General features: G+C 40.8%; 1 long non-coding RNA gene across 1 annotated transcript; it reads left to right on the forward strand.

The window, feature by feature from the left end:
* Window positions 1–6,236: 6,236 nt before the first annotated feature.
* LOC120998609 lies at window positions 6,237–18,084 on the forward strand. Its single transcript, XR_005778442.1, has 3 exons — window positions 6,237–6,354; window positions 6,444–6,807; window positions 17,739–18,084. It is a non-coding gene; the product is annotated as an uncharacterized LOC120998609 (long non-coding RNA).
* The last annotated feature ends 6,156 nt before the right edge of the window (window positions 18,085–24,240 follow it).

Below are 24,240 nucleotides of genomic sequence, written 5' to 3' on the forward strand. Positions count from 1 at the left end.
GAGACCATATGCCTGTGCGGTTGGCCCTGGGTTCCTCCTAATGCAAGACAATGCTAGACCTCATGTGGCTGGAGTGTGTCAGCAGTTCCTGCAAGACGAAGGCATTGATGCTATGGACTGGCCCGCCCGTTCCCCAGACCTGAATCCAATTGAGCACATCTGGTACATCATGTCTCGCTCTATCCACCAACGTTGCACCACAGACTGTCCAGGAGTTGGCAGATGCTTTAGTCCAGGTCTGGGAGGAGATCCCTCAGGAGACAGTCTGCCACCTCATCAGGAGCATGCACAGTCGTTGTAGGGAGGTCATACAGGCACATGGAGGCCACACACACTACTGAGCCTCATTTTGACTTGTTTTAAGGACATTACATCAAAGTTGGATCAGCCTGTAGTGTGTTTTTCCACTTTAATTTTGAGTGTGACTCCAAATCAAGACCTCCATGGGTTGAAAAATTTGATTTCCATTTTTTTATTTTTGTGTGATTTTGTTGTCAGCACATTGAACTATGTAAAGAACAAAGTATTTCAGAAGAATATTTAATTAATTCAGATCTAGGATGTGTTATTTTTGTGTTCCCTTTATTTTTTTTGAGCAGTGTAGATTTACTCATTTGGCCATCCTTGCATGTTTAAGGAGTCAGGAGGGAAATCTTTATAAAAACAATGCAAGCAAAATGTTCTTGATGAACTATAACTGTCTACAGTATTTATGCTCACAATTCCAATGTTTCTATTTTTATAGCACTTAGAGCCAAACTAGCTTATTAAAATAAATGTGTCCAATGTTGTTCTTACCGGTGGTTTATAATGTTTCAACCGCAAGAAATGTCCTCTAATTGTGTTCATGCTTTGGTAAAAAACTTTGAGGGCTTTTCCAAAGTCAGCATCGTAACTTGTCCTGTGCCCAGACAGCCTCATATCTTCTTTTGTAGAATTTGCAGAAAGACTGTTTTTGGCAGAATGTTCTAGCAATGAACCTATTACAGATTTGTCATGGCCTAAAATTATGACAAACTTAAAATTATTTGTGACATATAAATGAGGGAGTTACTCGTGGGCAATGCAATCTAGCATTCAGTTTTTTTCTTGTTAAATGTATTGACTCGTTGTTTTCAACCCTATTAAACCAGACATACTGGCTGGTAGGGCTCATAATGCTGATTAAAGCTATACCTTTCTTTCATCTGTATGCTAAACAGCTCAGTGTTTTATTCATATGCAAATGAGCATGTTCAAGCACCAGGAGGCGGGACTAAATCCTTTGAGCACTGTTTTGTAACACCCCCTGTGCTCTGCACACTCTCCTCTCCCCTTGATTGACTGGGCTAGACCTGCTGAGGGCAGAGCTGTGTGCTAGCACCCATCTATCATACTATATTACTATAGTTTTACCACAGTGAGATCTGCTCAAAAAGCTAGTCTACATATTACTGGTTTATTTTATATGATTATGAAGACACCAGTAATATACACTCACCTAAAGAATTATTAGGAACACCTGTTCTATTTCTCATTAATGCAATTATCTAGTCAACCAATCACATGGCAGTTGCTTCAATGCATTTAGGAGTGTGGTCCTGGTCAAGACAATCTCCTGAACTCCAAACTGAATGTCAGAATGGGAAAGAAAGGCGATTTAAGCAATTTTGAGTGTGGCATGGTTGTTGGTGCCAGATGGGCCGGTCTGAGTATTTCACAATCTGCTCAGTTACTGGGATTTTCACGCACAACCATTTCTAGGGTTTACAAAGAATGGTGTGAAAAGGGAAAAACATCCAATATGCGGCAGTCCTGTGGGCAAAAATGCCTTGTTGATGCTAGAGGTCAGAGGAGAATGAGCCGACAGATTCAAGCTGATAGAAGAGCAATGTTGACTGAAATAACCACTCGTTACAAACAAGGTATGCAGCAAAGCATTTGTGAAGCCACAACACGCACAACCTTGAGGCGGATGGGCTAGAAGACCCCACCGGGTACCACTCATCTCCACTACAAATAGGAAAAAGAGGCTACAATTTGCACGAGCTCACCAAAATTGGACTGTTGAAGACTGGAAAAATGTTGCCTGGTCTGATGAGTCTCGATTTCTGTTGAGACATTCAAATGATAGAGTCCGAATTTGGCGTAAACAGAATGAGAACATGTATCCATCCTATGATGGCTACTTCCAGCAGGATAATGCACCATGTCACAAAGCTTGAATCATTTCAAATTGGTTTCTTAAACATGACAATGAGTTCACTATACTAAAATGGCCCCCACAGTCACAAGATCTCAACCCAATAGAGCATCTTTGGGATGTGGTGGAACGGGAGCTTCGTGCCCTGGATGTGCATCCCTCAAATCTCCATCAACTGCAAGATGCTATCCTATCAATATGGGCCAACATTTCTAAAGAATGCTATCAGCACCTTGTTGAATCAATGCCACGTAGAATTAAGGCAGTTCTGAAGGCAAAAGGGGTCCAACACCGTATTAGTATGGTGTTCCTAATAATTCTTTAGGTGAGTGTATGTTCGCTTAGAAGCATAGAAAAGGCCCACTTAGAAGCATAGAAAAGGCCCACTTTTCTATGTGTTAATACTATAGCATGGTGGTAAGTGGTCTGCCATGCATGTAGAAATCCTAAGTTCAAGTCCCAGGAGAAACATACATAATCTTTTTTTTCCTGTTTATTTTTTTCTCTCTCTCATTTAACGCATAATAAAAGGCTATGCTTTAAAAATATATATATACTGTATAATCATATAATAACAATAAAGGCCTTACTACATATAGTGTTTTTTTATGCTCAGAAACCTAAAACCTATTACTGGTTTATTCACAGGCACAATATAGGATTATAAAGAAACTAGCAATATACCGTATATTAGCTTTTTAAGCCTAAAAATATAATTCTTAATATGATAAGGATATAGGCGGTCATTTATTAAGACCAGTGTTTTAGACGCCAGTCTTAATAATGGTGCTGGCGATGGATCTGGTGAAGTTATGTAGAGGCGCCGGCCTCTACATAACTTTGGCGTATCCACCACCGGTCTAAATGTAAGCCAGTTTCCTTGCTGGCTTTCATTTTAACCATTTTCCGCATCTAAAACAGGCGTAGAAAATAATGAATGAGACGGGTCTGCCAGTCCGTCCCCTCCCCCGCCCACACCAACTTTTTTAGACCTGGCATAAGATGGGAAAATTCGCAGATTGCAGCGCAAATAACTTTTGCACTGGTATCTGCACCAGAAATACGCCTAATATAGGCATATTTCTGATCGTACTTGACCCCCATAGACTTTTATTATGGGTTAAATGGGGAAGACAAAAAATATCTGAAGAAAAAAACCTGGAAGTCTCTTTCAAGATTCATACATGGGATCTCTACATGCAAAACCAAGCACTTAGCACTAAGCTATAGGATTACCACCTGGAGAAGACAGTTTTTTCTATGCTTAGAGTATTACTAGTGTATTTATAATTATAGATTAGCTTTCTGAGCACATCTCAGTATTGTAATGCTATAGTACTTAGAGTATATGATATGTAGAAGCTAGGACACAGCTCTACCCACAGCATGCTGATATCTAGCCCCGTCAATCAAGGGGAGCGTGCAGAGCACAGGGGGTGTTACAAAGCAGTGCTCAAAGGATGCAGCCCGCCTCCTGGTGCTCAAACTTGCTAATTTGCATATGAATACAATGCAGGTGTATATGCAGATGTTTAACATACAGACAAAAGAATGGTATTGTTTTAATCATGATCCCTACCAGCCAGTATGTTTAATAGGGTTGTTGCTGGTGACGGAGTAGCTTTAAATTGCTGACCTTGACGTTTCCATGCGTCACACTTCTTAAGTGACTCTTTAAGGAAAATATTTTCTTCTCTTAATGATCTATTTATATCCCGTAAAAGTTCAGTTTCTTCTTCCAACTTTAACAATTTCAAGTAGAGCTCAGATACATGACTATTTGGGTCCTGAAACAAAGAAAGAAAAAAAGGCTATGCAAAGTTTTGCAACCAATATTTTATTTATTTTCCCAATGCATATAAAAAAATGAAGTAACATTGCAATTGGTCTTAACTAAACTATGGTTTATGGTCTACAGTTCTATGTACATTAACCTTTTATTTTTTTTAGATGGAAGAGAACATCCCTGCAAATGAATCAAGCAATCTATACGTGATATTATCTACACAATCTGATTCAAGTATTTTGTTGAATTCAAATTACAATATACACTGCTCAAAAAAATAAAGGGAACACTTAAACAACACAATGTAACTCCAAGTCAATCACACTTCTGTGAAATCAAACTGTCCACTTAGGAAGCAACACTGGGTGACAATCAATTTCACATGCTGTTGTGCAAATGGGTTAGACAACAGGTGGAAATTATAGACTATTAGCAAGACACCCTCAATAAAGGAGTGGTTCTGCAGGTGGTGACCACAGACCACTTCTCAGTTCCTATGCTTCCTGGCTGATGTTTTGGTCACTTTTGAATGCTGGCGGTGCTTTCACTCTAGTGGTAGCATGAGACTGAGTCTACAACCCAGTGGCTCAGGTAGTGCAGCTTATCCAGGATGGCACATCAATGCGAGCTGTGGCAAGAAGGTTTGCTGTGTCTGTCAGCGTAGTGTCCAGAGCATGGAGGCGCTACCAGGAGACAGGCCAGTACATCAGGAGACGTGGAGGAGGCCGTAGGAGGGCAACAACCCAGCAGCAGAACCGCTACCTCCGCCTTTGTGCAAGGAGCAACAGGAGGAGCACTGCCAGAGCCCTGCAAACTGACCTCTAGCAGGCCACAAATGTGCATGTGTCTGCTCAAACGGTCAGAAACAGACTCCATGAGGGTGATATGAGGGCCCGACGTCCACAGGTGGGGGTTGTGCTTACAGCCCAACACCGTGCAGGACGTTTGGCATTTGCCAGATAACACCAAGATTGGCAAATTCGCCACTGGCGCCCTGTGCTCTTCACAGATGAAAGCAGGTTCACACTGAGCACATGTGACAGACGTGACAGAGTCTGGAGACACCGTGGAGAACGTTCTGCTCCCTGCAACATCCTCCAGTATGACCGGTTTGGCATTGGGTCAGTAATGGTGTTGGGTGGCATTTCTTTGGAGGGCCGCACAGCCCTCCATGTGCTCGCCAGAGGTAGCCTGACTGCCATTAGGTACCGAGATGAGATCCTCAGACCCCTTGTGAGACCATATGCTGGTGCGGTTGGCCCTGGGTTCCTCCTAATGCTAGACCTCATGTGGCTGGAGTGTGTCAGCAGTTCCTGCAAGACGAAGGCATTGATGCTATGGACTGGCCCGCCCGTTCTCCAGACCTGAATCCAATTGAGCACATCTGGGACATCATGTCTCGCTCTATCCACCAACGTCACGTTGCACCACAGACTGTCCAGGAGTTGGCAGATGCTTTAGTCCAGGTCTGGGAGGAGATCCCTCAGGAGACCGTCCGCCACCTCATCAGGAGCATGCACAGGCGTTGTAGGGAGGTCATACAGGCACGTGGAGGCCACACACGCTACTGAGCCTCATTTTGACTTGTTTTAAGGACATTACATCAAAGTTGGATCAGCCTGTAGTGTGTTTTTCCACTTTAATTTTGAGTGTGACTCCAAATCCAGACCTCCATGGGCTGAAAAATTTGATTTCCATTTTTTTATTTTTGTGTGATTTTGTTGTCCACACATTCAACTATGTAAAGAACAAAGTATTTCAGAAGAATATTTAATTAATTCAGATCTAGGATGTATTATTTTTGTGTTCCCTTTATTTTTTTGAGCAGTGTATTAGCATGAATCTCTTAATCTAGAAGTATGTAATAGTTAGTTCAATCTAGCCGGCCTCAGTTAAAAAAATAATAATATTTCATTATAGATAATTACTAATTTAGCTACTGATTAATTATGATACAAATTATTTTTTGTATTAATTTTGTAAACTTTATTACGGAGTAATCAAAATAAAATTTAATTTTTTTTTCCTTGTAGCACTGAATGGTCTTGATCTGGAGTACAGTTGCCACCCCTTTTTTTATCATGAATGACTAATACTCTGGTTGATCAATGCAATATAAATTTTCTGTTTATTTGATACATGTGTTGTTGCGGCAACACTGGTATCAAATAATCAGACAAATTTGATTGCACAGATCGAACATAATATTTGTATTTAATGATTAATATTTCGTAATTCATTTTTTTATTTTTTTCAGGCGTTATTTGAAAACGCTGATTTACATGGTTCGGAGAACGTGTTTCCGTTGGAGGAAGTAACAACCGGATCTCAACAAACATTGTTGAAGCCAGATACAAATATAACAAATGATTCTGAGGATCCGGAGGTAATTAGATATTTCTAATTATCATAATAATACTAATTAACCGACTTGAATGTTGATTACAATTATTTATTAATATATTTTTTTTACAGTTACAAGTTACAAGTCTCAGTTAAGAATAAAATATTTTGGAGATCTCTTGAACACCAACTGTTTCCCCAGCAATCCTATTAGAGATGAAAACAGCCAGTATATCGTGTTTCAACCGGCAAACTCTAATTGTCATATAGGAAGAAGAGATTGGTGTCTTTGTGACAACTGTCCAATAATGAAAACAAACATCGAATCTATATGTTGCAGAGAGGTAGAAAATGCACAAGAATTTATCGAGGAATCGGGTTGCATCACTACGCATGAATTCTTTTAAATTTTCTGCCAAAGAGAAGATACCGTTAGTGTGGTGTTTCGCACGGTTGGGCAACAACAAGCACCACCACCTGCTAAAGACATGAACAGGTAATGTCATATATTATATATTATTCCTTTATTTTTTTTTCTTAAAGGGGTTACCTGAACTTTCTTTCAGCTGCAGATCTATCCTCGTTATAGATCATCAGCATCCGATCGGCGGTGGTCCGTGGAGTAGGACCCCCGCTGATCAGATTCTGATGATCTATCACAAGGATAGATACTCAGCTGAAATAAAGTTCTGTGGTCCAAGAGTGCTAGATGGAAGATCACATAATAGAATGTTGCGCTAGTGTAGCCAAGAGATGATGAGGGCATGTACAAGCAGATTAAAAGTTGAGTAAGGCGCGGATGCAGGATAGGTTTTTGAGTCGGAGGCGACAGGTGGGTGAAAGGGTTCGGATGCGCGGTCGGAATGAGAGGGTAGAATACAAGGTCACTCCAATACAAGGGAACTTGGCTGTTATCTGGTCATTGTTGACTTTGGTGATGGCAGTATCATCCGGAACTTATTTTATCGGTGTAATTCAAATATTTTTTGTGATGCCATTATGTTCTATTATTAACAACGCCTCTGATTTGAGCCTGAAGACGTGACCAGGTGCATCAGAGAACGGCGGGACGGCTGTATTTATTTGGTGTGCTCATGAACAATACGGAAAAAAAAAATCTACGTCATAAATGGGCATAGCAACGCGCAGTTGCAGAACATTTTGTAGCTTGATTTATTCGCTTGACTCTTGTGACTTTCGAGAGGTGGAGGTGGTTATACGGCAGAAGGGCTGATCAGAAGGCAGAAAGAAGTTTTTTTTTTCCATTCACATGTTCCAGTAGTAGGATACTTTATTTGTCAATGGTTTTTATTGTCATTTTCAAGAAAAGGTAATACAGAAGCATATATTCCGCCATACATCTCTGTTTTACATCATAAATCAAATGATACATAAACAAGGGATAAGGAGGGTGGGGAATACAAATAGGGGGGGAAGGAAGAAAGGGATTAGGGTATCCGAGTAGGATGAGAATATCCGTATGACACAACATACCATAAAAGTACATTATCACATTACATTGCCCTAGTCATTGCGATATAACCTGAATAAAGGTGGTTTGGCTCACAATAGGATGGTTTTACCCACCAGAGTGTCCCAAGTACTACGGAATAGGTCAGGGACAGGATGGAGTTCTAGACCGAGCCTGTATAATATCCCATTTTGCCCATTCTATCTCATACCTGTTAATTCTAGCGTCCTTATATGCCATCATTTTTTCGTATACCGAAGTAGTGGCCACTGATTCTATTATTTCAGAAAGGGACGGTATTTTCCTACTTTTCCAGTAGGTCACTATGCGTAGTTTTGTAGCTAGAAAAATGTGCAAGCTTATCACTCTTGCCTCTCTGGGAATCTCGTTTAACTTTAAAAATAACAGGGCTAGAGCAGGATCAGGCAAAATTGGGGCTTTAGTCAAAAAAGAAACTGTTTGGAAGATTTGGGCCCATAATTCTTTAAGGTTGGGGCAATCCCAAAGGATATGAAACAAGGACCCCTTCCCGCCACATCCTCTCCAGCAGGTATGTGACACCCCCGGGTAAATTTGCCTAAGTCTAAGAGGAGTATAGTACCATCTCAGCACCGTTTTCATAAATGATTCAAAATGAGTAGTACAATGCAGGTGGGACGAGGCGACTCCAATGGCAGTAGTCCATTGGGCGAGAGTATAGGATTGACCTAGTTCTTTCTCCCAGGCTATGAATGGGGCTGTTTTGATGAAGGATAGTTTGTTTCCTAGAAGGGAATATATAGCCTTGATTCCTGAAGAGGATGAGTTGGGAAGGTTCCAATGCTTCAACAATTGTAAGACCCCGTTACCAATAGTCATAGGAGTATCGTTAAGGATGTGTTTGATTCTCAGGTACTTAAATATTTCGCAAAGGGTTTGGTCTGTGAATTTATCAACAACTCACCCACAGTAAGTAATCTACTCTCCTCCCATGCTGCCAATTGCAGATCAGGAGTGAGCAGAGATAAATAATCTATTGGGGCTAAGTGTGAAAATGACACTTGATTGTTTGCCGCTCTGGCTGCATATGATTTCCACATGACTAGTGATGATGAGACAAAAAATGATTGAGTCGGGATAGGGGATTTCTTGCTAATGCATGCTAATAGTAAGGCTTTAAGGTTGTGTGAGGGAGCTTGGGACTGTTCTATGTGAACCCAGTTTATAGACTCATCACCCACCCACCACGCCTTCAGTTGGTTGATTCCGGAGGCTATATAATAGTCAGAGATGTTTGGTAGGCTAAGACCTCCTTTCTTCTTGTGTCTATTCATTATGCCCCTAGCAATTCTTGGTGGTCCCTTCTGCCATATGAACTTGTTAAAGGGTTTCTATCACTTCGTTTCACCTATTTAGCTTTCAGACACTAGCGATCCGCTAGTGTCTGCTTTATCTAACCATCCTAATATAAGAGCTTATTGTCCTGCCGTTTAGCTAAAAAAATAACTTATATAGATATGCAAATGAGCCTCTAGGTGCTATGAGGGCGTGATTAGCACCTAGAGGCTCCACTGCGCCTGTTCCTCGGAGCACTATGACGTCATCGGCGCAGGCGCAGTGGAGATGTCTGAGCAGGGAAGCGATCAGACATTCACTGCGCATGCGCCGAATACGAGGAGCATCGTATTCCGGAGGAGATGGGCAGGCTGGAGGGACGCGCTGGGCGGCGGCAGTTTGTTAAGGTAGACGGAGCCTCTAGGTGCTAATCACGCCCCCATAGCACCTAGAGGCTCATTTGCATATCTATATAAGTTATTTTTTTAGCTAAACGGCAGGACAATAAGCTCTTATATTAGGATGGTTAGATAAAGCAGACACTAGCGGATCGCTAGTGTCTGAAAGCTAAATAGGTGAAACGAAGTGATAGAAACCCTTTAAGCATTTTATTGGAAAGCTTGAAGGAGTTATAGCATTTTTTGGGAGAATGTGCTGTTGGAACGCAGCTATTCGCCCGATCCATGATAGCTCTGTTTTCGCTATATTGTTAAGTTCAGATTGAAGTGTTGGTATTAACTGGGAGAAGTTAGCTTTAACCCCTTAAGGACTTAGGACGTATCGGTACGGCATGGATCCCGAGTCCTTAAGGACCCATGACGTACCGGTACGTCATAACTTGAAATCTGTATTCCGGCGCCCGAGGGGTTAATCGGAATGGGATTTCGGCTGAAATCATTCAGCCGGCATCCCGTAACAATGCAGGGGGGGGTCATTTGACCCCCCGCATCGGCGATCGAACTGCGCTTTGTGCGGTTTGCTGCGCTTTGTGCAGTTTCTGATCCCCGCGGGCCCTGACCGCGGGGATCAGAAGCTTTAGTGTCCCTAAAATATATATTTTACACCCCCTCTGCACCCCTGCATGATTTTTTGCCGGCGGGTGGTGCAGGGGGGGAGTTGTGGGCGGTGGGGGCGGTGCGGGAGGCGGGCGGTGCGGCAGGCGGGATCGCGATCCCCCGCCCGCCTCCCCTTGTATAATCGTTGGTCTCTAGTGGGTATACCAGGGTGCCAGCACATTGCTGGCACCCTGGTATAAACGGCTGACATCGATGATGCGATGTCAGCCGTTTAACCCTTTCCATACAGCGGTCCGTACGGACCGCTGTATGGAAAAAGTTAACAGTAAGAGGGAGCTCCCTCCCTCTCCCATCGGGGGGCTGCTGTGCCTTTGCAGCCCCCCGATGGAGAGGGAGAGAGCCCCCAGACAGCCCCCCTCAGCCCTGTGCTTACCCTTCCCCGTCTGCGAATTTCTGACAACTACTGAGCAGACGGGGAAGGTTCCCATGGCAACAGGACGCCTCTCAGGCATCCTGCTGTCCATGGTGCTGAACAGATCTGTGCTAAAGGCAGAGATCTGTTCAGACAAAGTGTAAGTAAAATACAGTACAGTACAATATATATTGTTCTGTACTGTATTATACAGACATCAGACCCACTGGATCTTCAAGAACCAAGTGGGTCTGGGTCAAAAAAAAAGTGAAAAAAAGTGAAAAAAAAGTAAAAATCCAAAAACACATTTATCACTGATTAAAAATGAAAAAAATAAAATTCCCTACACATGTTTGGTATCGCCGCGTCCGTAACGACCTGATCTATAAAACGGTCATGTTACTTTCCCCGCACGGTGAACGCCATAAAAATAAAAAAATAAAAACTATTAGAAAATTGAAATTTTGCCCACCTTACTTCCCAAAAAAGGTAATAAAAGTGATCAAAAAAGTCGCATGTACGCCAAAATAGTACCAATCAAACCGTCATCTCATCCCGCAAAAATCATACCCTACCCAAGATAATCGCCCAAAAACTGAAAAAACTATGGCTCTTAGACTATGGAAACACTAAAACATGATTCTTTTGGTTTCAAAAATGAAATCATTGTGTAAAACTTAAATAAATAAATAAAAAGTATACATATTAGGTATTGCCGCGTCCGTATCGACCGGCTCTATAAAAATATCACATGACCTAACCCCTCAGATGACCACCGTAAAAAAATAAAAACAAAAACGGTGTAAAAAAAGCAATTTTTTGTCATCTTACGTCACAAAAAGTGTAATAGCAAGTGATCAAAAAGTCATATGCACCCCAAAATAGTGCCACTCAAACCGTCATCTCATCCCGCAAAAAATGAGACCGTACTTAAGATAATCGCCCAAAAACTGAAAAAACTATGGCTCTTAGACTATGGAGACACTAAAACATTTTTTTTGTTTTAAAAATGAAATCATTGTGTAAAACTTACATAAATAAAAAAAATTGTATACATATTAGGTATCGCCGCGTCCGTGACAACCTGCTCTATAAAATTACCACATGATCTAACCTGTCAGATGAATGTTGTAAATAACAAAAAAAAAAAAACGTGCCAAAAAATCTATTTCTTGTTACCTTGCCGCACAAAAAAGTGTAATATAGAGCAACCAAAAATCATATGTACCCTAAACTAGTACCAACAAAACTGCCACCCTATCCCGTAGTTTCTAAAATGGGGTCACTTTTTTGGAGTTTCTACTCTAGGGGTGCATCAGGGGGGCTTCAAATGGGACATGGTGTCAAAAAAACCAGTCCAGCAAAATCTGCCTTCCAAAAACCGTATGGCATTCCTTTCCTTCTGCGCCCTGCCGTGTGCCCGTACAGCGGTTTACGACCACATATGGGGTGTTTCTGTAAACTACAGAATCAGGGCCATAAATAATGAGTTTTGTTTGGCTGCTAACCCTTGCTTTGTAACTGGAAAAAAAATATTAAAATGGAAAATCTGCCAAAAAAGTGAAATTTTGAAATTGTATCTCTATTTTCCATTAAATCTTGTGCAACACCTAAAGGGTTAACAAAGTTTGTAAAATCTGTTTTGAATACCTTGAGGGGTGTAGTTTCTAAGATGGGGTCACTTTTATGGAGTTTCTACTCTAGGGGTGCATCAGGGGGGCTTCAAATGGGACATGGTGTCAAAAAAACAGTCCAGCAAAATCTGGCTTCCAAAAACCATACGGCGCACCTTTCCCTCTACGCCCTACTGTGTGCCCGTACAGTAGTTTACGGCCACATATGGGGTGTTTCTGTAAACTACAGAATCAGGGCCATAAATAATGAGTTTTGTTTGGCTGTTAACCCTTGCTTTGTAACTGGAAAAAAAATATTAAAATGGAAAATCTGCCAAAAAAGTGAAATTTTGAAATTGTATCTCTATTTTCCATTAAATCTTGTGCAACACCTAAAGGGTTAACAAAGTTTGTAAAATAAGTTTTGAATACCTTGAGGGGTGTAGTTTCTTAGATGGGGTCACTTTTATGGAGTTTATACTCTAGGGGTGCATCAGGGGGGCTTCAAATGGGACATGGTGTCAAAAAAACAGTCCAGCAAAATCTGGCTTCCAAAAACCATACGGCGCACCTTTCACTCTGCGCCCCGCTGTGTGCCCGTACAGTAGTTTACGGTCACATATTGGGTGTTTCTGTAAACGGCAGAAACAGGGCAATAAAGATACAGTCTTGTTTGCCTGTTAACCCTTGCTTTGTTAGTGGAAAAAATGGGTTCAAATGGAAAATTAGGCAAAAAAAAGAAATTCGCAAATTTCATCCCCATTTGCCAATAACTCTTGTGCAACACCTAAAGTGTTAACGAAGTTTGTAAAATCAGTTTTGAATACCTTGAGGGGTGTAGTTTATAGAATGGGGTCATTTTTGGGCGGTTTCTATTATGTAAGCCTCGCAAAGTGACTTCAGACCTGTAGTGGTCCCTAAAAATTGGGTTTTTGTAAATTTCTGAAAAATTTCAAGATTTGCTTCTAAACTTCTAAGCCTTATACCATCCCCAAAAAATAAAATATCAATCCCAAAATGCTACAAACATGAAGTAGACATATGGGGAATGTAAAGTAATCACAATTTTTGGGGGTATTACTATGTATTACTGAAGTAGAGAAACTGAAAGTTTGAAATTTGCTAATTTTTCTAAATTTTTGGTAAATATGGTATTTTTTGATGCAAAAAAATTAACTTTTTTGACCCAATTTTAGCAGTGTCATGAAGTACAATATGTGACGAAAAAACAATCTCAGAACGGCCTGGATAAGTCAATGCGTTTTAAAGTTATGAGCCCTTAAAGTGACACTGGTCAGATTTGCAAAAAATGGCCAAGTCCTTAAGGTGAAATAGGGCTGAGTCCTTAAGGGGTTAAAAAGGTTGTGAGAGGTGGAGCAAAGACGGATTCCTAAATATAAGATGTCATCTGATCTCCAGTCTAGGGGAAACTTTCCCTGCAGGCGAATTAGCTCGTCTGAAGGTAATCCCAATGGGAGGACTTGTGACTTAGTCTCATTGATTTTATAATAAGACAGGGCACCAAACTCGCGTATTATATTCATCGCCGATGATAATGACGTATCAGGGTTAGTAAGTGTCAGTATAATATCGTCCGCGTATAATGAGATGCGGTGTTGTCTATCCCCTATTTGAATGCCCGTTATCTCTGGGGACCTCCGTATCGCCTGGGCTAAAGGCTCTATGGATAAAATGAAAATAAGTGGGGAAAGAGGACATCCCTGTCTCGTGCCGTTAGACAGAGCGAAAGAATCCGATAGGGTGCCATTAGCTAAGACCTTTGCTGAGGGATCTTTGTATAGTGCCCCAATGGCTCTCATCATCTGGTGTGGGAATCCCATTTTCTCGAGCACAGAGAAGACAAACGACCAATTGACCCGGTCGAATGCCTTCTCGGCATCCAGGGTAATGAAGAGCGCTGGTCTAGCAGATCTGTTTGCGTAATCTATTAAATTTAGGACTCTCCTTGAGTTGTCCGTAATTTGCCTTTTTTGCACAAAGCCCACTTGGTCTGGGTTAATTAAGGTCGGAATAATAGGGGCTAACCTTTTCGCTATCAATTTCGCGTATATTTTGAGATCCACATTTAAGAGTGATATTGGGCGAAAATTTTGTGGGGTATCTGGGTCTTTTCCCGGTTTCGGCAAGGTCACTATGATTGCTTCTAACATTTCTTTTGGCATCCTTCCATCTGATGCGGCACGAGACAGGGAGGCCTGAAGGAGGGGAATTAACGTTGGGGCATACAATTTATAATACATGTTAGATAGGCCGTCAGGTCCTGGGCTTTTGTGGCTCGGGAGATGGCGGATTATACGGAGGATTTCTTCTGCTGTTATGGGAGAAGTGAGAGAGTTTTTACTCTCCGTGGCGATAGTGGGTAGGGACAGCGAATCCAGAAATTTATCCATGTCAGTGGAAGAAGGAGGGATAATGAAGGGGTCCTGATCCAAATTATAGAGGTGGGAGTAAAATTCCCTAAATCGATTGGCAATATGTTTAGGGTCATATATTTTTTGGGATTTGGCGGAGGTCCATAAAAAGGCTATGCGGGATTTAGAGGCTCTTGCTTTTATCCTGTTTGCGAGTAATCTTCCTGCCTTGTTAGCTTGGGAGTAGTATCTAGCTTTAGTTTTCTTCAGGGCATGTTCGTAGGAATGTAGTAAGAGTTCCCTTAGTTTCAATCTGAGGGACCTCAAGGTGTGTGATGTATTCACGTTTAGAGCAGCTTTGTTAGCTTTTTCTAACTGTTCTATTTCGGATAATAGATCCCTCTGGGTTTTCTCCCTCTGTTTTTTGTCAATGTGGCCTAATTTTATCAAGACTCCTCTTATGTACGCTTTGTGCGCGAGCCACACCATTGAGGGGTCAGAAACCGAAGCTGAATTAAAGAGGAAATACTCTTCTAGTTCTTTAGTGATCTCCTTTGTATATTGGGAATGAGTTAGAATGAAATCATTCGCTCTCCAAAGCTGACTATGGGGATATTGGAACTGTTCCTTAATTTCCACAGTAGTTGTTGCGTGGTCAGACCACGTAATTAACCCGATATCCGCTTTTTGTATTTGGCCGATGGATCTACCATCTACTAGTATCAGGTCTATGCGGGAGTAAGAATGGTGGGAGGGCGAGAAGTAGGTATAGTCCCTTTCCGAGGCATGTAGAATACGCCATATGTCATAAAGGGAGTTGTGTAGCAATAATTGGGCGAGGTTTGCAGAGACACTCCTGGTGGAGGTAGTGGTGTCAAGGGAAAGGTCAGGCACAGTGTTGAAGTCCCCGCATATAATGACCCTACCTTTCTGTATGGAGATTACTTTGTTAAGTAGTTTTTGTAGGAACCTGTACTGCTTCTTGTTTGGGGCATATAAGCCCACCACTGTATATAGTACATTATTTAGGTAGCAGGTATGGATGACGTATCTACCCCTTTGATCTAAGATGGTGGAGACTTCTGAATGAGCCACCGTGTTTTTAAAGGCTAGGAGGACCCCCCTCTTTTTTTTCGTATCATGTGCTTGCAAGATCACTGGGAAGTTATTGTGCTTGAGCCTATGAGCATCTTTCTCTAGTATGTGCGTCTCTTGCGCACAAAAAATTTCGCAATTAAGATCAAGAGCCTCTTTCCATAGCATGCGGTGCTTAAATGGGCTGTTTAGGCCTCTAACATTAAGGGAACCTAATTTAAGTACCATTGTAATGGAAATATTGCATTATTAAGAGCTTATACGGATATTTCAGGATAGAGGAACCTCCTCTCACAACCACATATGCAAAACATATATCATCCTCTGGCATATCATTACTCAAGCATGGAAACCCTGGGGAAGTAAAAGAAAAGGAAGAAAAGGAAAACACTAAACATAATATTAACAAGGCTATCCGAGCCTGAGTCGCCCTAAAACTCGGGCGGTCAGGCTGATAGGTTAGAGGCAGGTGTAGTGGCCCCTTGAATATGTTGGGGGAAAACATAGTCAGCCAATATGGGGAAGTGAATACTCATCCGCTCCTACAACTTCAGAAGCAGTGTATCGGCAAGTCCTTCAACGGTTTTTCTTCTTACGCCTGCCCTCCACCAACTGCCATTCCTCCTCTCCAAATCATGAGAAGGATCCGTCTGGATATTCCATGTAGATAGCAATTTCTTCCCTTCTTCCACGGATTTGACCACCATAACGGAGTCGTCCTTCCGGATTAGTAGCTTGACTGGAAATCCCCATCGGTATACTATGGAGTGAGCCCGCAAAGCAGATGTTATGGGGAAAAGCGTACGACAGAGCTGCAAGGTGGCCGCTGATAAGTCCGCAAAGAGCTGAACAGACTGGTAAGGATCCGGCATGCAGACTCTCTTCCTAGCATTCGCTAGTGCATTTTCTTTTATGTGATAAAAGTGGATCCTAGCCAGGACATCACTGGGGGTACCTTCTGGAAGATGTTTAGGCCTGGCAAGCCTATGTGCCCTATCAATAATCAAGTCCCTGTCTGAGCAAGTGGGTATGAGCAATTTCAATAGGCACTTTACATACTCGGGCAGATCCGCTGAGGCGACATTTTCTGGGATCCCCCGTAGTTTAAGGTTGTTTCTGCGGGATCTGTCTTTAAGATCCGCAACTTTAGCCTTAAGGTATTGCAGCAAGTGCTTCATGCTCGTCGATCAGATTATTATGTGAAGTGGCAAACTCCCCCATTTTCTCTTCCACATGCAGCGTTCTGTTGCCCAAATCTGTAACTGTGGCCTGCAGTGGTGTTATTAGATTCGACATATGTGCGGTCATGGAATTATTAAATGCTAACAGCATTTGCTTCATTAAGCTGCTGGAGGCGGGTAAGTCATTTGTGGGGAAGGCTTGCAAAGCCTCCACTGTATAAGGAGAGTCCATCTCCTCCATGGTGACCGCTGTACTGAGACTTGACTGACCGGACTCTTGGACCCTTGGCCTCCGCTTCTCTGGGCTAGCCGACGGTGAGGCCTGAGAGGCATTTACTGCAAGCGGGGATCCCGCGCCCGAACTAGGCCGACTGACCTGAGAGGGGGAGGGAGAAGTCGATGTTGTGGAGGCCGCAGCTATCTCTGAGCTCCAAATCTTATCCCTCTCCTCCGTTTGTCTTGGAGGTGATATCTTGACCCCTCCACTGCTGCTCGTGTTCGGGGCTGTTGAGGCGGTCTCCCCGTCGGCGCCATCTTGGCTCCGGTCTTTGCTGAAGAAAAATTCCAGCTTTCCTTGCGCTTTAGACGCTCTTTTTCCCCTCGTCATCATAGGGGTCTTTACCAGTGTCTGGCAGACGTTCTGCTTTCTTGAAAAGAAGCACTTTGAAGGGTTTTAGCTGTGGTAGTCGCAGTGTAGGAGCGGGAGCTCTGGTTTATGCGTCCATCTCCCTCGGCAGCTTGGCCACGCCCCCCTAAATAGGATACTTTAAGAAATATATTTTTTCATTATTTTTAAAACAAACAACAACAAAAAAGGTACCATTGTACTATGAGTAAAACATTCTGTATTCTGATGGGCTGATTATAAAAGGCTAGAATTGTTTGATATAATCCCTTTCCGTTAATTTGTAAGTTATAAGTATTTGAATAAATTATATTTTTTATATTTATAGACAACGCAGAAAGACTGCATATCGGACTTTTACTGCATGGGTGCATGGATATCTTGGGAAGGGTAATCGACGACCCATCCCGGCATGTGTGGTGCATAAAGTACGGCAAGCCTTTCCCGACACGGATGAAGAATACACTGGTTTCAAGCATGCGCCTGATATTCCAGCTGAATTTATGGCCTATGAATAAGCTCTTGTTATTGAAAAAATGAATAAATCAGTTGTTGTTGCCAGGGGTAGAAATAACTACTATTTTATATTAATAATATAGGTAATCTATACTAAAAGTACAGGCAGCGGCTTTAAACAACGTTAGTATTAATATTATGCTATTTATGTTTTCAATTTCAAATTAAAATTCATGTTATTTTAAACATTTTTTGAAGTTGAATCTCATTATTGAGTAATATACAGTACAGACCAAAAGTTTGGACACACCTTCTCATTCAAAGAGTTTTCTTTATTTTCATGACTATGAAAATTGTAGATTCACACTGAAGGCATCAAAACTATGAATTAGCACATGTGGAATTATATACATAAACAAGTGTGAAACAACAGAAAATATGTCATATTCTAGGTTCTTCAAAGTAGCCACCTTTTGCTTTGATTACTGCTTTGCACACTCTTGGCATTCTCTTGATGAGCTTCAAGAGGTAGTCACCTGAAATGGTTTTCACTTCACAGGTGTGCCCTGTCAGGTTTAATAAGTGGGATTTCTTGCCTTATAAATGAGGTTGGGACCATCAGTTGCGTTGAGGAGAAGTCAGGTGGATACACAGCTGATAGTCCTACTGAATAGACTGTTAGAATTTGTATTATGGCAAGAAAAAAGCAGCTAAGTAAAGAAAAACGAGTGGCCATCATTACTTTAAGAAATGAAGGTCAGTCAGTCAGCCGAAAAATTGGGAAAACTTTGAAAGTAAGGGCTATTTGACCATGAAGGAGAGTGATGGGGTGCTGCGCCAGATGACCTGGCCTCCACAGTTACCGGACCTGATGGTTTGGGGTGAGCTGGACCGCAGAGTGAAGGCAAAAGGGCCAACAAGTGCTAAGCATCTCTGGGAACTCCTTCAAGACTGTTGGAAGACCATTTCAGGTGACTACCTCTTGAAGCTCATCAAGAGAATGCCAAGAGTGTGCAAAGCAGTAATCAAAGCAAAAGGTGGCTACTTTGAAGAACCTAGAATATGACATATTTTCAGTTGTTTCACACTTGTTTGTTATGTATATAATTCCACATGTGTTAATTCATAGTTTTGATGCCTTCATAGTCATGAAAATAAAGAAAACTCTTTGAATGAGAAGGTGTGTCCAAACTTATGGTCTGTACTGTATATAATATATAAATGCTTTAAAAAGTGTAATGTGTTTGTTAAAAAACTATAGTCAGTTCAACATGACTAGAACAAATACTTTTTTAATAAACATTATTGTTCAAGTGGCATAACAATAAACATACAGTAGCTTTGTTTATGTTTGAGAATATATTTTTTTACTTGAGTTTGTTTGTATAGTTATTATTATAATTGCACATGTGTTTCCAAAATAACGTTAAATATAGGATAAATAAATGTAGTCTTGCTCCTCCATAGGACAATATACATTTCATACATTGTTATAGAGCACACCGATACATGAATGTAATGCTACCTTGTTCTTTTTCTTTACACTTGCAGAAATTGCAAATGAGGACTCGAAGGTGACCAGGGACGTTGCTTACTGTGTTTGAGCCCAGGCTGCTATGTCTTCTTTCATTGTTTCCCCGCTCAACTTCTGCCTATGCCCACCCCCTATTCCCTTGCATCAAGCTGGTTCTGGCACGGGCAGAGGCTGGGCGGGGAAACAGTGAAAGAAGGGAGAGCAGCCTGGCCTCAAACACAGTAAGCACCGTGGTCACCTTCGAGTGCTCATTTGCAACTTATGAAAGTGTAAAGAAAAAGAACAAGGTAGCATTACATTCATGTATCTGTGTGCTCTATAACAATGTATGAAATGTATATGGCCATAGCGAGTTTAAAAAATAACTTTCAAAAAGAAAGGAGTTTAGTGCGGAAAACTGCACTAGCTGCACCATGTATCTGTAAAACAGTTAAATCGCCAGAGCAACATATCAGAGATCCAAGCGATCGTTATTAAGTAGCCTATAATAAAGAATCAGAAAAAACAATTTTATACTTTAGCGCAATTACAAAACACAAAGCAATTAACTTCAATGTAAACAAATTGCTTTTTCACAGTCTATTTACCGTAGTGCGTTAAGGAGTGAAGCTCTGCATATTCACCAACAAAGGGTATCTGTTTTAAGAAAACATATAAATCTGAACAGTTTTAAAATCTAGCATTTGAAACAAATATGGTTTGTTCAATTTCAGTTGACTGGAATGTGTCCACCGGTCAAATTTTATACTGTATTTAAATAGATTTGAATCAACTGATTCGCTGGCGTTTAATGTCCTCTTTTTGTGGTCTTTCCTTGTTGATGATATTTGGTGGTAATGTCGGTGCTCTAGATGTCTATGTGGATTTAAAATCACCCTTGACTAGTTTAAAAACGTCTACACATATATCTTAGAGATAGTCTACTGATATTTTTTCATAAACGTCATGTACTATCCATCTTGTTGTACCCTTTGGAATCACAAGACAGGTACGTTTTGTTCCAGTTGATTCTGAATTTTTCTTTGGGCACTTGATCACTGCTTGCTCTCGACCAACATTTCTGTTATGAGTCAGGGCAGCTAATTTTGTCCTGGCCTCCATTGCGTATATGCCAAAATGGATTCTTTTAGTTCTGTATTTTAGTGCCAAACTATGAAAGTTTTCCAATTGTCCTGTATGGCAGTTTCTTGTAAGATGTCTGAGATCATTATTAAAAACTTTGCTATTTACTACTTTTTCTATATTCATGAAGGGTGGGGCTCCTTGGAAAGCCAAAGTACTTCTCCATTTCTTTCATCAATTTTGCCATGTGCACAACGATTGTACAAACTCCCATTCCATTCGTGCTCGTTGACTATGTGGTTCAGCAATGACAACCATTTTTCACGCAGTAATTCAGTATTAGCATTGCAAATCTGAATACTCCACCAGAAGTGTAGAATTATTTTGTTGATCCATGGCTTTATTCCTTTACAAAATTAATGTTGGCTTGCAGTGGTTAATTTCTTTTTTAAAGATTTGGCGTAATGCCAAACATCGAATTGTTGTTCTATTAAAGGGTACTCCAATCGTAGCTGTTTACGTATGCCGACATGTCTATCCGAGGCAAATATTTTTATATTATATCCGTTGTCTAGAAGACGATCCATAACGATTGAGAATCCATGCTTTTCCATAGCAACTGATGAAGAACACTGAGTGCGCTGGACCACTTCAAAGTCGACGATCTTGGTGGATAAGGTGTCCATCACGGAGTACACACAATATTTAGCGTTATGACTGGGACTGTCACATTGCCCGTCACCCGCAATGCATAGTGGTTTACATTTTATATATTTTACAATTTGTTCTTTTTCTCTATTCCATGCAAGATCTAAGGCAGGAAAAAGAAATAACGATTGGTATCGGTAATATGTTGTCTCAGAAATAATTACCAACCCAAAAACATCACAAAATTCTTTCAATTTGGTGAAATTTTGACCACTGAACAGGATGGCAGCTGCTGTCATTATGTTTCCAGCTGCATAAGTACCCACTCTGGGTTGGCTTTCGAATATTTTGAATCGGTGTCCTTGAGAGCACATTCCAGTGACTTTTACATATGAACCATCAATTTTTTTTTTAAAAGTCTTAACCGTAGAATGTCAATATGGTACTGACACTTAACTTTCATCAATAAGTTGTCTAAGCAGGATTCAAATAAAATAATCTTCTTATCGTTTACTATATCACGTTCATTTGAGTATGTAAATGATAATGCTATATCACGTTCATTTGAGTATGTAAATGATAATGGTGGTAATTCTTTGATTTGTGAAAAAAATGAAGATGTCAAGAAATCGTTAGAGTTGTCTAAGCTTCCAAACTCTGGGACGTAACTATGTTCGTGAGTATCACCAGTCACTGTGATGCCTTCATTCATTTCGATGTCATCATTTTCTTTAATCAAATATTTTTTTTTAAAAATGGGTGAAAGAGGTTCAATCCCGTCAATGTGTGGTGGTTCACTATCGGTAAAAAATCCAAAGCTTAGATTGGGCCTTTTCTTCTGAGGTGATGATAAATCTGTTGTTCGTGAAATACGGTTGTATTTTATGTTATTGGAAGGAGTTGACATCATAGGACTATCATTTTCTAAACCTCTTTGTAGATCTTGAAATGAATCTTCATCCTCATTTTGATCATTTGACAGTAATATTATCTTGCAATTAGTAAAGGTAAAATCAGTCTGAGTAGCAACAAAACAATATTGTGTTTCGTTATTTGGAACAATTACGTCTTCTTCCATGTGACACAATTCTTCTGTGTTGGTTTCTTTAGCGGCTTCAAAACTGCGCTTGAAACTGCGCTTGAAACTGCGCTTATAAACCTTCTTTAGGGTCTCTTCTATTATACATTCTCCATCGCCAAGAGTAGGGAATATTGTTGGAATGGCATCTGGCTTCAAATATCTTCCATTTGGACCAATATTGTAGCATTCTTTTGAGAAATGACATGAACATATTCTAAATTTGTCTTTTTGTTTTCCCACAAAAATGCTATTTGACAGTGTTTCAAGATCCTGAAAATTTTGACCTGTGCCTTGCAACCATGATTTTATTTTACTTAAATCCTTTGGAAATCTGTGCAATAGAATATCTTTGTTTTGGTTCTTCTTGCCTGATTTGCTTAGGCACTGATTAACTATACAGGAAGGCATTGTCCGAATTTTTTATTCTTTAGATAGAACAGTCTAAATGACATAAAAAAAATAATAAAAAAATTAAATTGGAGTATTACCTAATACTAGACATATTTTAAATATTTTTTTTAATACGGTAAAGTACATAACCTTATTGACATTAAAGTATTTTTTTTTTGTTAAATTATATAGATAACTTAAGAAAAAAACAAATTTGAAAATTTTTCAGACCAAAGGCCGTTTGGAACGGTGTTAGCTGCCATGATGTCTAAGGTACGCCTTTCCGTGAACACACACACAGACAAAAAGAGATTGGCCTCGTCGTTTGGTGCCATGATGTAGAATGTCCACAGGTACGCACAGAGATTCAACGTAGAGTTTGCCGCCATGAGGTAGAAGTTCCACTGGTACGAACACAGACACACACATACCCATACAGACTAAAAGAGATTGGCCTCGTCGTTTGGTGCCATAATGTAGAAGGTCCACCGGTAAGCACAGAGATTCAGCGTGTAGTTTGCTGCCATGAGGTAGAAGGTCCACCTATACACACACACACATATTAGACCCTGTTTATGCAGCCTGGCTGTTGAACGTCCACAGGTACACAACGCCTTATTACACCGTGTTTTTTTTTTTTGAGAAGTAAAAATCACATCCACCTGTGCACATAAGGCAGACCAAACACCTTTTTAAAAATTGAAATGAATGTGCTGCGAACACAGACTACTTTAATGTTCTTAACCACCTCCCGTCCGCCCATAGGATATAAACGTCCGGGAGGTGGTTCTCTATTTCTGAACGGATGTTCCAGAACGTCCGTTCAGAAACTGCAGCTGCACGCTAATCGTGCAGCTGCTGATCAGGTTGCCCGCTGTCAGTGACAGCAGGGCAACCCAGAGAGAAGGCAGGGACAGTGCCCAGGTGTCCCTGCCTTCTAGATCGCTGCATACACAGCGCTCACCGAGCGCTGTGTATGCAGAGCAGGAAGCGCTATGCGCTTCCTGTTCCGGCCCGGTGGTCATGTGACCGCCGTGACCGCAGAGTGCAGGAGCTGTGTGAGGTGAAAAAAAAAACACTTGTTGATCCAATGGCCAGGATCTCCACAGTAGAAGCACTCTCCGCGTCTGCGACAAGTGTCTTGTATGACCTTATGGGGGACGAAAAGTGTAAAATAAAAAAATAAAGGGTTGAAAAAATAAAATAGAAAAAAGGTTTCACATGTAAAAAAAAAAATTCCCCAAGTAAGAAATAAAAAAAATGTAAAAATAGAAAAAATAAAATAGACATATTTGGTATTTGCCGCATCCGTAAAAACCAGCTCTATAAAAATATCACATGACCTAACCCCTCGGGTGAACACCGTAAAAAAAAACTGTGTCAAAACAAGCTATTTTTGTCACCTTACATCACAAAAGGTGCAACACCAAGTGATCAAAAACGCGTATGTCCCACAAAATGGTACCAATAAAACAGTCACCTCATCCCGCAATAAATGAGCCCCTACATAAGAAAATCTCTCAAAAAATAAAAAAACTATAGCTCTCAGAACATGGACACATTAAAACATAATTTTTTTGTTTCAAAAATGCTATTATTGTGTAAAACTTTAATAAATAAGAAAAAGTATACATATTAGGTATCGCCACGTCCGTAACA

Source organism: Bufo bufo, chromosome 4 (assembly GCF_905171765.1).
Source record: "Bufo bufo chromosome 4, aBufBuf1.1, whole genome shotgun sequence".
Taxonomy (NCBI): domain Eukaryota; kingdom Metazoa; phylum Chordata; class Amphibia; order Anura; family Bufonidae; genus Bufo; species Bufo bufo.